At 40.4% G+C, this 14,688-nt stretch overlaps 2 long non-coding RNA genes across 2 annotated transcripts in view; one reads left to right on the top strand and one right to left on the bottom strand.

The window, feature by feature from the left end:
* Window positions 1-14,688, bottom strand: part of LOC117979080 (uncharacterized) — a 1,348,572-nt gene that overhangs the window by 1,171,019 nt on the left and 162,865 nt on the right. The window lies entirely within an intron of this gene.
* LOC129397195 (uncharacterized) lies at window positions 10,876-13,242 on the top strand. Its single transcript, XR_008624419.1, has 3 exons — window positions 10,876-11,134; window positions 12,030-12,363; window positions 13,108-13,242. It is a non-coding gene; the product is annotated as an uncharacterized LOC129397195 (long non-coding RNA).

Below are 14,688 nucleotides of genomic sequence, written 5' to 3'. Positions count from 1 at the left end.
ACAGAATAAAGGGTAAATGGGAGGCAAAGAAATAAAGAGAACGAGCAACTTCCTTTGAGAAGTTTGCTATGTAGAAAAGCAAGAAATGGGGCCATAGCTGGAGAGGGTGGCAGATCAAGTAACCCAGCCCAGATCAGATTCCTACAATACAAAGCAAGTCCTCCCAGTTTTGCTAATATCACACGCTTGGCTCTCATTGCCCTCAAGATAAGCTCAGTCTCCATAGGCAGGCAGGTAAGGACCGCACAGCCCTGACCTCCATAATTCCACCTAATTCCTGCCTCTCTTTCTGTCCTTGCCATCCCCAAGCCCACCATTTACTCCATACCCATACCATAATAGTCCTCATTCTCCCATCCTTTCATTTTCTTTCAAATCTCTATGCTGTCCTACGTGCTTTTCTTTTTCCCAGAAATGTGTTTCCCTTCCTAATTCTTCAGTAATTGAGGTTCAGTTCAAATCATCTCCTGCGTGAAGCCTTCCAACAAACCTGCAGTTCCTTCCCTAATCTGCCTTGCATATCTCTCTATCAGAGCCTTTATAATGATCTGTGGGTGTTTCTGTTCATCGGCTATGCATTTCCTGAAGGCAGGGATGGTCATTTCCCCATCTCTATAAATTGTACCTAGTATAGGCCTTATAGCCCATAGGTATATGTGAGATGAAGAAATGCACCTGCAGATGTTATCAAAACAACTTGAGGCAATAGTTTCAGGTCACCTCTATCATACCTTGAGCCAGTGTCTACACTGATGTATCCAAACTCTATTACCATTCTTTTTCCTTCCCATCTTCCTCCGAGGGAAATGCCCAAGGTGAATAGGTCTGTTAAACAAACAATGAAGTGGTGATGAGCGCTCAGTAGAATCCCAGTATTGGGTAAATGCATATCAACAATTTTTAATTTCTCAAGCCTGAGGGCCATTCTCCTGTTTCACACAAGCTAGGATCATCATCAGATCAATATTTCCTGCAAAATTGCATAGAGTTCTATAAAATGTAAAAGAGTTGAGGATAGGACCTTTGTTTTATGTGAAGTAAAATCCAGGCCGATAAACATGACCCCACTGGAAATTCAACCTTCTTAAATTGATTGACAGAAAAAAGAATTTGTCATAGCAGGCTTACTTAGAAACCCCATAAACTTGCATAATTCATATTGAACTGACATGGTTTTTTAAACGATAGAGGTGGCCAGGCATGCTGGCTCACGCCTGTAATCCCAGCATTTTGAGAGGCCAAGGCGGATGGATCACTTGAAGTCAGGAGTTTGAGACCAGCCTGGCCAACATGGTGCAATCCCATCTCTACTAAAACTACAAAAATTATTCGGGCATGGTGGCACATGCCTGTAATCTCAGCTACTCGAGAGGCTGAGGCAGAATTGCTTGAACCAGGAGGTGGAGGTTGCAGTGATCTGAGATCGCGCCACCGCACTCCAGCCTGAGTGACAAAGTGAGACTCCTCAAAAAAAAAAAAAAAAAAAAAAGATAGAGGCTGTAGAATGTCCTTTGCTTCTGAAGACAGTGTGTGAGGAGAAGCCTATGAGAAATACGAGGCAGGGAGGGCTCCAATGCAGAGGACCAGGAGTAGCATGTCCTTTGTCGTATCACAGCTGCAACATCCACCCACTGGGGGACTGAGGACCTTGCCGTCTTCCCTCTGCCTCATTCCCAACACCTACTTGATCACTAAGTCTCATCTGTTTTAGGTTCACATCTCTAGAATATATCACTTCCTCTCCACGCCCCTCCCCACAAGTCTAAGCCCCTGCTAGTCCCTGTCTAGGCTACTGCACAGCCCCCGGTTCCTCATGCCATCTTCACAGATCTTCATTGCTTGCCTTTGCCAATAAATATCAAAAACCAAACTTCTTATCTGCTATTAAAGCCTCCCACAGTCTGGCCAGCTTTACTGATGGCTATTTTTTAATTGAATAATGTATGACTGAAAGGTATTAAATTAACCATTTCTATCTCAGAACACTCTCTCTTTACATGTCACCTAGTTTTCTCTGGCAGAACTGAAGTGAGAGCAACAACCCATGAAAGCAACATCATGAAGATTTGTACATAAGGTGGTTGATTCTGGGGGTGGGGCTGAGCTCCCCGAGACAAGTGATCTTTTCAGGATGGTTAATGTATAAGTAGAGAAAGAGTCTGAAACAGGAGTGACTGAGAAGAACGTTTTATCCCTTTATTTATTTATTTATTTATTTTTTGAAACGGAGTCTCACTCTGTTGCCCGGGCTGGAGTGCAGTGGCACAATCCCAGCTCACGGCAACCTCCACCTCCTGGGTTCAAGTGGTTATCCTGCCTCAGCTTCCTGAGTAGCTTGGATTACAGGTGTGTGCCACCACACCCGGCTAATTTTTGTATTTTTAGTAGAGACAAGGTTTCATCATGTTGGCCAGGCTGCTCTTGAACTCCAGACCTCAAGTGATCCACCTGCTTTGGCCTCCCAAAGTGCTGGGATTACAGGCGTGAGCCACCATGCCTGGCCCTGAGCCACGGCACCCGGCCCCCGTTTTTTTTTTATTGACCATAGAAAATCAGACCCATCAAATCTCATTCTCTATGATTTCTCTATATCCATCAAAACTATTGACCATTCTCCCCTTCTTTTTTGGGTTTAAGTTGAAGAAAATAAGTATTATACTATTTTTTTAATATCAACACTGTCATAAATGTATTAATTATAATTTCATAATGTATAATTTAATATTTCTTTATGCAGAAAGGGGTCCATGAAGTTCAAAGCTTCTAGAGCCCATGAAAGTCATAACATAACCCTGCTTCCATTCACTACGATGTTTTATTCTTAAGGTCTAAGTCAGATAGATGCAGCTGGCTGTCAGCTCCAAAGAGGAAGATGAAGATGTGAGTGAGAAAGCCAGTTTTAAGGTCAGATGTCAGAAAAAGTGAGAAAGATTTGGAAGCAGAGTAGAGGTCAGTTGAACTGAGTATCTCCGTAGAGCACGAATCACATGAGCCGGCAGAACCTTGCACTTTGCTGAATGTTCCCACACTTCACTTCCCACGGGCCTGTGCCTGGGCTGTGTCCTCTGTTCGGAACTCCCTTTTTGACCTTTATTACTACTTGTTCCAATCTCACCTACTTCACTAAGGTCCATCACATCTCTCTACCAAAGCAGGTATTTTCGTATCCTTCTAAATAGAGACACATTTGCCACTCTTTCAATCCCTAAGACATTTGTGTGTCCTTCTCATGGCTCCACTTGATAATGTGTTTTGATGGTGATTTATTTAAGCTTGAGTATCTGGTTAAGAACAGCAGCATCCTCTTTTGTATCTGTGCAGTCTCTGCCTGTTGCTTTGCACACTGTTGCTGCTCAACAAATGTCTGCTTCATTTATCACTTAGACTGACGTAATGCCATCAAGAAAACTACAGGATTTGCTCATGTTTTCCATAAATGTTCTAAATGAAAATATTTTTCTAAACCAACTGACTCCACACTTCTGTGAGCACAAAAACTCAAACTGAAGGTCTCCTAATCCAAGGTGGATATCATATGGAAGTATAAGAATCAAAAGACTTCCCTGCCACCAAAAGGAGTCCGCATAGCTGGACCCCCAGAACAGATTCCTGTGATTTTCTAAAATCCAAAAAAGAGATCCCGACTCTCCACATTCCTACCATACAGGGAGTTTTGAGGAACAGATGCATTGGCCTGGCATAAAAAGCCTTCCAAGATTCTATTTCCAAGCTTGTTAGAACAGGGATAGGGAAATACACATGAGATTAGAAGTGCAGGTCTTCCAATGGCTAGATGTAGGAATTTGACTATGGTATATTGCCCTTCTGAGGTTCCTACTCTATAAAATGGAGAGGATGAAAATTAACCAACGGGACAGGCTTTAAGGAAAACACAGGCCTGGAGTCACCTGGACAAAGTAGATGATCAATGAATTTACAAGTCATTTCACTGGGAAACACATATAATCACATACACATATTCATTGGACTAATATTTTTAAACTGTAAAATGGCAACCTAATATGTGCATGTGGATGTATGTGTGGGATTTTATATTCAAAATACATTAAAATCATTGTAAAATATGTGCTTTGAAGTAATTAACTACTTTAGCAATTTGTTTGAAACATACTAGTGTGCAAATTCCTAATATATTATTCTAAAAAATTACAGACTTTTTTCCCTTAGAAGACCTACTGTTTGTAAATGCTAATACCTATCTTTCCTGAATCATTTCCCTTCCATTGGGGGGACTATGAAAAGAAAAATTTATCCTTTATTCGTAGTTCCTAAGAATTTTGTTCTCTGCAGCTCAAAGATTCATTTTACAAAAGAGATAATGAAAGAGTTTTAGCTAAGGAAGTGGAATGTATTATGATGTAAGATAGAAATTTCCATATCTTCTACACAGCAAAAAACTCTATCTCAATCCCAGTAAATGGCCTTACAAAAAAATATAATGCTAGCATATGGCATATTTCACAATTTTTAACTTTATTTAGCAATACTAAGCACTTTTTACTGATAAGGGTATTGTCTATGTATTATCTATAAGAATTTGAAAATTATTTTGCAGAAAGTTGTTAAGTTAAAACTTACTAATGGAGGCCAGGCACAGTGGCTCATGCCTGTAATCCCAGCATTTTGAGAGGCCGAGGTGCGGGGGTCACTTGAAGTCAGGAGTTTGAGACCAGCCTGGCCAACATCGCGAAACCCTGTATCTACTAAAAATACAAAAATTAGCCGGGCATGGTGGCGAGTGCCTGTAATCTCAGCTACTCAGGAGACTGAGGCAAGAGAATCACTTGAACCCAGGAGGCTGAGGTTGCAGTGAGCTGAGATCGGATCGCACCATTGTACTGCAGCCTGGGGAACAAGAGCAAAACTCTGTCTCAAAACAAACAAACAAACAAACAAACAACAACAAAAAAAACCATGTTCTCTTAGAATAGCAGGCACTAAAATCAAAGTGTAAATTGCCTTAGAATTCAGCTTCAAAAATACCCATTGGTAAATAAAAAGATTATTTAGTAGCAAATCTTTTTTAGAATAAAAGGATTAGAGTTACTAATTTCTATAAAAATTACCACCTTCTTTCTTGCCAAGTTAGTCCCAGAGAGATTTGAAGCTAAAGAGAAAAAATGATTCTGAAATAGCTATATTAGCGTAAATATGTTATGCCACATCTAAATGTTTTGTCAATTTTTCATGGTCACCGGAAGAAAAAGCAGAAAAAACAGTACCAGCCGGTGGGCAGACCACAGGGCTGGGCTACGGGACAGGAGTCCCTGTTCTCAACACAGACAAACTCAATTAGGAAAATATTTCCCACTAAGTTGATATGACACAAATAAAATGTAGAGATAAAAATTAGACTGTTGAGATTAAAGTGCTTTAAAATGTTTGATTTTTTTTTTTGCTAAAATTAAAAGGAATTAAATTAACATGAAGCAGATTTTAATTTATAATATTTCCCTCCACATATAGGTACCTCATTCTGACACAGAGAAGCTTGTCAATAAGTGTGTGTGAGGCAAATGGATCACGTCAGTTCATAAGAAGGGATCACTTACTTATTTATTATAATCACTGAGTGCATCCATTTTGCCAGACACCTTACCTACATAATTTTACTCAATCCTCAGAACTACCTGGGAAATCTATACTGTCATTCCCATTTAAAAAATAAGGAAATTGAGCATGACAGAGAGCAAATGGAGTAGTCCAAACATTCACACCTGGTAAATAGCAAAACTATTAATGTAAACAAGGAATTCCCAGGCCCATGCGTTTCCCCTCTATCAGTGAGCAGCTGTGATTCTTGTCCAGAATCCAGTTCTCATGGAAGGCCTGGGACACTACAGCACATGCCTTCAACCAAGAGAATCTGGAGCTTTACTTACTTTACCTTCACCACATTCTACAATTTTCTAAAATTCTCAGGGTGACAAGAGGTAGCTGTGGTGTTATAGGAAAAGCACTGGGCTTGTCCTCAAGTAACATAGATCAAATCCCAGCACTGACAATTATTTCCTGGCCAAAATCACTTACCCATCATCTCATTAAACCTCAGTTTCCTCTTTTATAACATGCGACTGACTTTTCCTTCCACTGTTATTATGAGGCAAGCTAATCAGTCAGTATGTGCTCTAATTCCCTGGCATGGCACACAGAACCCTGGAGACACCCAATCTAAATATTTTTAAAGAAAATGAATGCAGAATTGGTAGTCATTCCTCAGGCATAAGTCAATGCTCTGTTGTAAGTAGTCCTCCTTTCCCACAGTAAAGCCTTCAGCAAACACAATGGCCATAGAGAGATATAGAATAAATAGGAAAAAGAGAAAGGCAGACAGGAGGCAGCAATGATCAATAAACAAGCAAGCAAACCTCAAGGTCACATCAAGAAAAAGTTGCAACTTGAGACCAAAGCATAAACCAAATTGGGTCCCCACACCTGTGGCACAATGGGCTCACAGGGCGACATAGATCAAGACCACGTAGAATACCTGAGTTCTCTTCCCTGTCCCACAACTAATTTTCTGCATACTTTTTAAATCCCTTCTCTTCCAAGGAAATCCATTTCCTCTTCTATGCAATGATGTGTTTATACTATACCGACTCTATGGCTGCTATTTAATTTAACTATTCTTCTAGTCCTAGTTAACTTAGTCGTATTTAGGAATTTCTGCCTAGCTTTAACAAAGGTCTTTTCAGCATCGATTGATTAAATCAATATGCTCTTTCTTTTTTCTTCTCTTTCATTTTGTAGACATAATAACTAACGTATTATGTTTATGGATTTTTCTGGTATCAAATCGTCTTTGTATTTCTGGGATAAACCTGTTTGTCATAGTGTATTACTTTTTGAATACTCTGTTTGGATTCGATTTTTATCATCTTATTTAGACTTGTAGCAAGTTTATTCCTAACATTAATCTCCTGTTTCCTTTTATTTTATTTTATTCTTTGTCCTTCCTTACAGGATTAGACCACATTTGCTTAAGTGAATCGAAGAAATCTTTCTCTAAAGCCTAGAATAATTTACTTAATATTAGACTCACCTGTTCTCTAATGGTTAGCTAAAACTCAGCTGTGAAACCATTGCTTCATAATGTTTTTAAATATTTATTGTTATTAATCTTCTGTTTTTTACAGTAGTTGGATTCTTCAGCTTTTCTACTTGTTCTTGAGTCAGTTTTGGTCATTTACATTTTGTAAGAAAATAAAGTTGCATGTTTTCAGGCAATGAAGTTGCATGTACATGTGACTGTCACCTTTTCATTTCTAATTACAAACATTTTTATTCCCTCTTTTCCTTCATCAGATTTTTGAAGACCATTATCTAATTTTTTTGTCTTTTTAAGAAAACTGCTTTTGGATTTATTTGTCCTTTCTGCTTATTGTTTTGCTTTTTATATTATTTGTTTCAACTTCTATCTTTAATATTTTCTTCTTCCTAGTTTTTGTTACATTTTCTAATTCTTTTTCTAATTTTTAAGATGGATTTCTTTCTTTTTGTCTTTCTTCTATAAAACAAATATGTTTGCAGCTATAAATTTTCCTTTGAATTCACTCTTAACTGTATCTCAATTTTGGCAGGAAGTACATGCTGTTTTTCTCCATCTGTACTCACTAGACTCATTCTTACCTTTTTCTGTTCTACTCTGTGCTCCTGGAACCCTTCCTTCATGGACTGTATCACCTCGGTTCTCTTGCTGAATAACTTTCAGTGGATTTTGGCCAATGGAAGGCAGCCGTGGGAAATCGGAGAACAGGAGAAAAGAGTTCTGCCCTACTCCCCACCCCAGTCCATCCTAGCAGTTTTTGCAGTGTTAATTGCTACATTTCTTCCAGGTACCATCTCATCCAGTGCACACTGTATTCCTCTAGCATGATTTACTCACCTTGTCCCTTCAAGCTTAGGGGTGACAACAGCTTCCCATTGTTGCTAGTCTTTGCAATGTTCCTTAATTCTGCCCAAACCTTTGAAAATAATCACTTTAGTAAAATCTATTCTGTTGAACCATCTGAATAGAGTTCTGCTTCCTGCTGGGATTGATACAAAATATTTATTGTCTGTAAATGGCTTATTATTTCAAAATTGATTTCTTCTTTTATCCAGCATCAAGTCTTACTTAGGAGTATATTTCTTTTTTTTTTTCTTTTTTTTTTTTTTGAGACGGAGTCTCGCTCTGTCACCCAGGCTGGAGTGCAGTGGCGCGATCTCGGCTCACTGCAAGCTCCGCCTCCCGGGTTCACGCCATTCTCCTGCCTCAGCCTCCTGAGTAGCTGGGACTACAGGCGCCCGCTACCACGCCCGGCTAATTTTTTGTATTTTTAGTAGAGACGGGGTTTCACCGTGTTAGCCAGGATGGTCTGGATCTCCTGACCTCGTGATCCGCCCACCTCGGCCTCCCAAAGTGCTGGGATTACAGGCGTGAGCCACCGCGCCCGGCCAGGAGTATATTTCTTAATTACCAAAAGTTAAGACTCTATCAGTGTTATGTTTTGTTACCTTTAGACTTACAGAGACTCAAAAATACATAGCTTTCATACATACCTTCTCAGAAAGCTACTAAAGAATGTGCTCCATCAAGATGAGAGAGTAAACCAAGAAAGAATATGTGAGATCCAGAAAACGGGATCCAACAGGCAGGAGGCAGAGGCTTCCCGATGATTGGAAAGGAAGTTTTCAGATGCCAGTGATGCAATCCAGAATGGAGCAGGAGTACAGGGGGGCACCAAGAGGATGTTTTTAATAACAAAATATAGAAACCTGGAACTGATATCTTATCTGATATGTTTGACTGCATTGACAGAAGATTTATAGGGTATTTTGAAGAGTTTGAAAAAATATGAGTGCTAGATACCATGATAGCCATGCAAATGAAAGAAATAAGTAATCATTAACTAACAGAAATGTAAAATATATATATAAATATAAAATATAATATGACTCCTCTGTGAGCAATGTTTATATAATCTTAGTAATATAAACACTGAATATTGATTTAACCAAAAACTGGAATACTGCCATATTGAAGGGAAGGAGGAGAGAATGAATAAGCGTTGAGAGGGGTCACAAGGACTCCTAAGTCCTTAATTCCACAGCAGAGCATCAATGCACAAAATATAAATTGATAAATCAAAAACTGGCATAATAGGCCGGGCACGGTGGCTCATGCCTGTAATCCCAGCACTTTGGGAGGCTGAGGTGGGCGGATCACGAGGTCAAGAGATCGAGACCATCCTGGCTAACATGGTGAAACCCCGTCTCTACCAAAAAATACAAAAATTAGTTGGGCATGGTGAAGCGCCTATGGTCCCAGGTACTCGGGAGGCTGAGGCAGGAGAATCACTTGAATCCGGAAGGCAAAGGTTGCAGTGAGCTGAGATCACGTCACTGCACTCCAGCCTGGTGACAGAGCGAGACTCCAACTCAAAAACAAAAACAAAAAGGCATAATAACCATATTATTTGGGAATTAGGAGGTAAATACCAGAAGCTCACAAAACTGAAAGAAGTTTATTCTAGGAAGCAGGATCCAGGTGTATAGAAGAGAGGGAAGGATCCAGGTGTGTAGAAGAGAGGGACAGATAACTGTTGTGTTGTTGTTGTGGTTGTGTAATAAGTCTTATTATTCTATTTGACTTTTTAAACTATGTGAATATATTACTTTGACAAGAAGGTAAATATTTACTTATAAAAATCCTAGGAGAAAACCTAGAAAAAAAACTCTTCTAGACATTGGACGAGTCAAAGAATTTATGATTAAGACCTCAAAAGCAAATGCAACGAAAACAAAAATAGACAAATGAGACTTAAACTAAAAAGCTTCTGCACTGGCAGGGCACTGTGGCTCACGCCTGTAATCCCAGCACTTTGGGAGGCCAAGGCGGGTGGATCACAAGGTCAGGAGATGGAGACCATCCTGGCTAACACGGTGAAACCCCATCTCCACTAAAAATACAAAAAATTAGCCGGGTGTGGTGGCGGGCGCCTGTAGTCCCAGCTACTTGGGGAGGCTGAGGCAGGAGAATGGCGTGAACCTGGGAGGCGGAGCTTGCAGTGAGCAGAGATCGTGCCACTGCACTCCAGCCTGGGTGACAGAGTGAGACTCCGTCTCAAAAAAAAAAAAAAAAAAAAAAAAAAAGCTTCTGCAAAGAAAAAGAAATAATCAACAGACAACCTACAGAATGGGTACGCTTGGATACACGAGGGTAATAATAGACACTGAGGACATCAAAAGGGGAGAGGGAAGATGACGGGTAAGGACTGAAGAATTACCTACTTGGTACAATATTAACTATTCAGGTGATGGGCACACTAGAAGCCCAAACCTCACCATGACACAATGTATCTATGAAAGAAACCTGCACGTGTTACCTCCTGAGACTATAAAGGGGAAAAAAAAAACGAAGATAAATGCTTAAAATACAGAATAAGAAAACTAAGAATCTCTGCTTTCCTTTGTCAGGCAACCATGAACAAAACAACAAAATTAATCCGGGAGAAGAGAGCCCATAACCACGTAGTACAAATTACCTGAATCGGCCCCTATTTCTCAATCTCAGTAGTCCACTGGCCCAGTTTCCAGGGAGGCTCTTTAACACAAGCAGGAAAGGCAGTAGAGCCTCACTTTGCCCTCAAAATATTAGAGGCCTTGCTTCAGCTCAGCCAATACACTATGTAATGTATTAATAATATCAATGTTCATTTTATTCCAAATGCCAAACTAGTATGTGTATTAAGCCTTTTGCAAATTTGATAATTGACTGCTTGAAATTTAAGAGCGGTTTTATTCTGTTTCTCACAGCAATTTAATTTTTCCCTTAGTCATTCTCCCTCCTACGCCCCCACACTGAACAAATCTTCCTTCCTCCGTGTTATGGGGGGAATGGCTCCATAGCATAAATCTGGAAGCCGATCCTAAGCGCAACGAACCAATTAGCTGCTAAGAAACACACTGCAGAGTTCTCTTGCCATGTTTTTTTTCCCTGAGATTTTGTGTTGTAATCATAGCCCTGCAAAACCAGGAGCACTGACTGTACATCAGTACTGCAGCTGCTACCGCCTTCTTTCTGGACTTTGAGGGCCTCATTAAGGGTACAGAAGACAGGGAGCCCAGGCCGGTGAGTGAAGAAGTCTGCAGGCCATTGCAAAGAAGAAGCTGGTATTTAACAGCTGGGGAACAAATCACCGTGAACAACTATTGTTCATTTACCATAATGTCTCTGTTGATAATGTATGAGCATTTTAATGTAAATATTCTACTTTTTGTTAAAAATTTGCATAACATTTGATCACATAACCTGAATGCAAAAGAAGAGCCTCTAGTTCAGAGATTCCCAAGTCCTAGTTGGAGGCCCCTACTAGAGCTGCATGGAAATATCTCAGGAGCTTCTGTGGCTGTCAGGGGAGGGGAGCAGTAATTCGTGAGCCCCTAAAAGCCTGAGCCGTTCCTCTTTTTTTTTCATCATTTTACACATGGGAAAAACGAAGGCCTCCACGAAGAAGGAAGAAATTTGCCCAGTATCACACAGCGAGCAGGTGGCAAAGCTGGAACCAAACACAGGTCTCCTGATTCCTGCTTCAGTATTTTCACAGCTGTCTTTTCCTGCCTTTCTTATTTTTGGTGTTTTTCTCCTTATCAAAACTAAAAATGTATTCCTTTTTAGAGCGCTATGGAGATGTTACTTCTATGCATTTCCCCTAAGGAGAGAAGTTTGATAAATTATTTAAATATCCACTTTTCTCTGCTAAAATGTATACTATGTTTTTCTCCAGGTAAAATGTGAAAACGCTTATTTTACCAAGCCATTTATATGCACCACTTTTCTTCTTAAAAGCTTCCCCTCTCCCATATCCATTGCTTTGTAAACCCCAAGGACGTTATAATGAAATATTGATTGTCCTCTCTCTTGTCTCCACCCTAGTCTAATGCCCCTATAGCTTCAGAATAATTTTGGTTGAGGAAGTACTAATTCAGAAATGTGTTTCTACATTTGGCTTTTTTTTTTTCCAAAGACAGCACACAACATTGGCCAGGGAGTGTGCACCAGCATCTCAGCACATCAGCTCCTCTTTGCAGCATCTCCTGTTGAGACATCACATCTCATCAGCAGCAAGGATGTCGAATTTCTGGCCTCAGAAGGGATCTTTCCATTCTCAAGAGATGACAAGTTTATTAAGAAGGCAGTGGTTAAGAATGAGACCGTGGTCTTTGGAAGTGAGGAGGAACTGTCTGGGCCTCCATTATAAGAGGGACACGTTTGGCTCCTGGGAAGACTGGGGGTTATTTGCCCTCATAGCACATCCTAAGGCTTGATGTTGGACACTTTCCTGGCTGGGCCAGAGTGAGGTAGGGAGCAATGCTGAGGAGGGTCCCAGTGTTTGTTCAAAATAGTAGGAGTTTTGGTCTGCTGAAATTTGTTCCAGGTTTAGAATCAGAAGAACCTAGGCTTAAAGGCCTTTCCATGGCCTACAGACTCCGCTAACTTGGACAATTTAATTTGCCTTTGCTTATATTTCTTATAAACTAGAGATAAATAAGGACTGCCTTTTTATTGATTTTGTGAGGATTTAATCAGCTAATTCACATTAAATGCTAACATGTGCTTGCAGATCCTTAGGAAATGTAAAGCCTCTCTCTTCCTTGAAAAGGTGAAAAATAATGTTGGTGTTTCTAAGGAGACACAGGGTAGCTTTTCCTAGTAAGACTCGAGAGGTGCTAGGGAAATCAATTTCCCATGGCTAGTCATTATGAAATGGACCCATATGTGAAGTTATACCCATTAAAAACAACAAATGGCAGAAAGGAGAGAGAAAGAGAGGGTTTCAGACTAGAAGAGCTATTCTGTGTTTCTAAGCTGCATAGTAAGTCACTTGATATGGTTTGGCTCTCTGTCCCCACCCAAATCTCATTTCGAATTATACTCTCATAATTCCCACATGTTGCGGGAGGGACCCAGTGGGAGACAATTGAATCCTGGGAGTGACTGTTTTCTTGGTAGTGAATAAGTCTCACGAGATCTGATGGTTTTATCAGGGGTTTCTGCTTTTATGTCTTCCTCATTCTCTCTTTGCCTGCTGCCATCCATATAAGACCGAACTTGTTCCTCCTTGCCTTCCACCATGATTGCGAGGCTTCCCCAGCCACGTGGAACTGTAAGTTCAATTAAATCTCTTTCCTTTCTAAACTGTCCAGTCTCAGGTATGTCTTTATCAGCAGTGTAAAAATGAACCTGGACCTTACTATTGTCTCTATGGTTCTGTAGCTTGAGTTCTAGTTGGAACTATTGTGTCTACGTTTCTGTAGTTTGGGAACTTTTATGGGCCTCACTTGGGGTCTCTCATGTGGTTTCAGTCATATGGTGGCTAAATGGGTCTCATCTGGAAGCTCCACCTGGAAACTAGGGTGGCCAGGCATTTCCTCCCCCAGTGGTCTCTCCAGCAGGGTGGCTGGACTTCTTAGGTGGCGGCTCTGTGCTCCCAAAAAGCAGGAGATCCAAGAGGAAGGAAGCAGAAGCTTCCAGGTTTTCTTAATGCCTGGACTCAAAGCCCAAGAACATTACTACCTCCACATTCAGCAGTAAAGCAGTCCCAGGCCCAGCCCAGACAGAAGGGGTGGGGACAGAAAAGCTGCCCAGAGAGGCCTCAGAGACCTGTGCCCACAGCAGTCCAGATGGCTGAAGTCCATGAGTAATACTAGCCTGTGTTTTGCACACAGAACCTTTTCACTAAATAAATGTCAAATGACTAAATGAACACATAAATAATTTTCCTTAGTCCAGATCATTTTTTAGTTTCTGGTTAAATAAAATGAAGAAGGGTTAAATTTGTGGCTGGCTCATCTGCAGCAGCTGCCATTTAGAATGTTGTTAAGCTCAGCACAGGCTCTTCAGATAGATTATTTTCCATACCCATTTAACTAGCAACTGTGTTGATAGGCCATTCATGAGCTTGCCTTAAAAACATTGCTGATTTTACAGTCTAATATTTTAAAAGACCATATGACTTGATGTGATCATAACCAATTTAACTTGGAACTGGTTGTGTGGTTGTTGTTTTCAAAACACTTCTGCCCATTCTTTCAGGGTCCTTTAAAAAAACAAGATCACAACTTTTTTTTTTTTTTTCCAGCCTCAGGTATCAGGCTCCTGAAATTATTTTTTACCCTGGGAAAGGGGCCACCTGGAGCCCATGATTTCAGGAGCCTAAGAAAGGAAACACATCTACAAGTTTGTGGCTCTCTCACCTGCTGACTGCTTTCAGGGAGCAAAGTAATTCATTCCACAAAGTAAAAGTTGGCTTACAAGAAAGACAGGGTTCATAGAATCTTTACTAAGACATCAGTGATCAGTGACTATTGCTAGATGCTCCAGGAGAGCAGTTATAAAAGGGGAGCGGGAGATAACATTAGAACAAAAGGACATCCAAAAAGTGGGTAGAAAGAATGGAAATGAGAGTTCCGAACTCGATTTTAAGTCACATGCTTTTTTTTTTTTTTTGACTGGTTCTAGCCAATTCTTCCGGAAAGAAAAAGACCTACCCATTTGCTCAGCTGCTTTTCTCTCTCACCATGAGACTCCCTGGCCTAATATTAAACACGCCTTCCATGATCCATTCCACCTTTCTAAGTATTCAGTGCAAGATGCATAAGCATGCTCAACAAATATTTGAAGAC

Source organism: Pan paniscus, chromosome 12 (genome assembly GCF_029289425.2).
Source record: "Pan paniscus chromosome 12, NHGRI_mPanPan1-v2.0_pri, whole genome shotgun sequence".
Lineage (NCBI taxonomy): Eukaryota > Metazoa > Chordata > Mammalia > Primates > Hominidae > Pan > Pan paniscus.
This window is presented reverse-complemented; position numbering and strand designations above follow the sequence as displayed.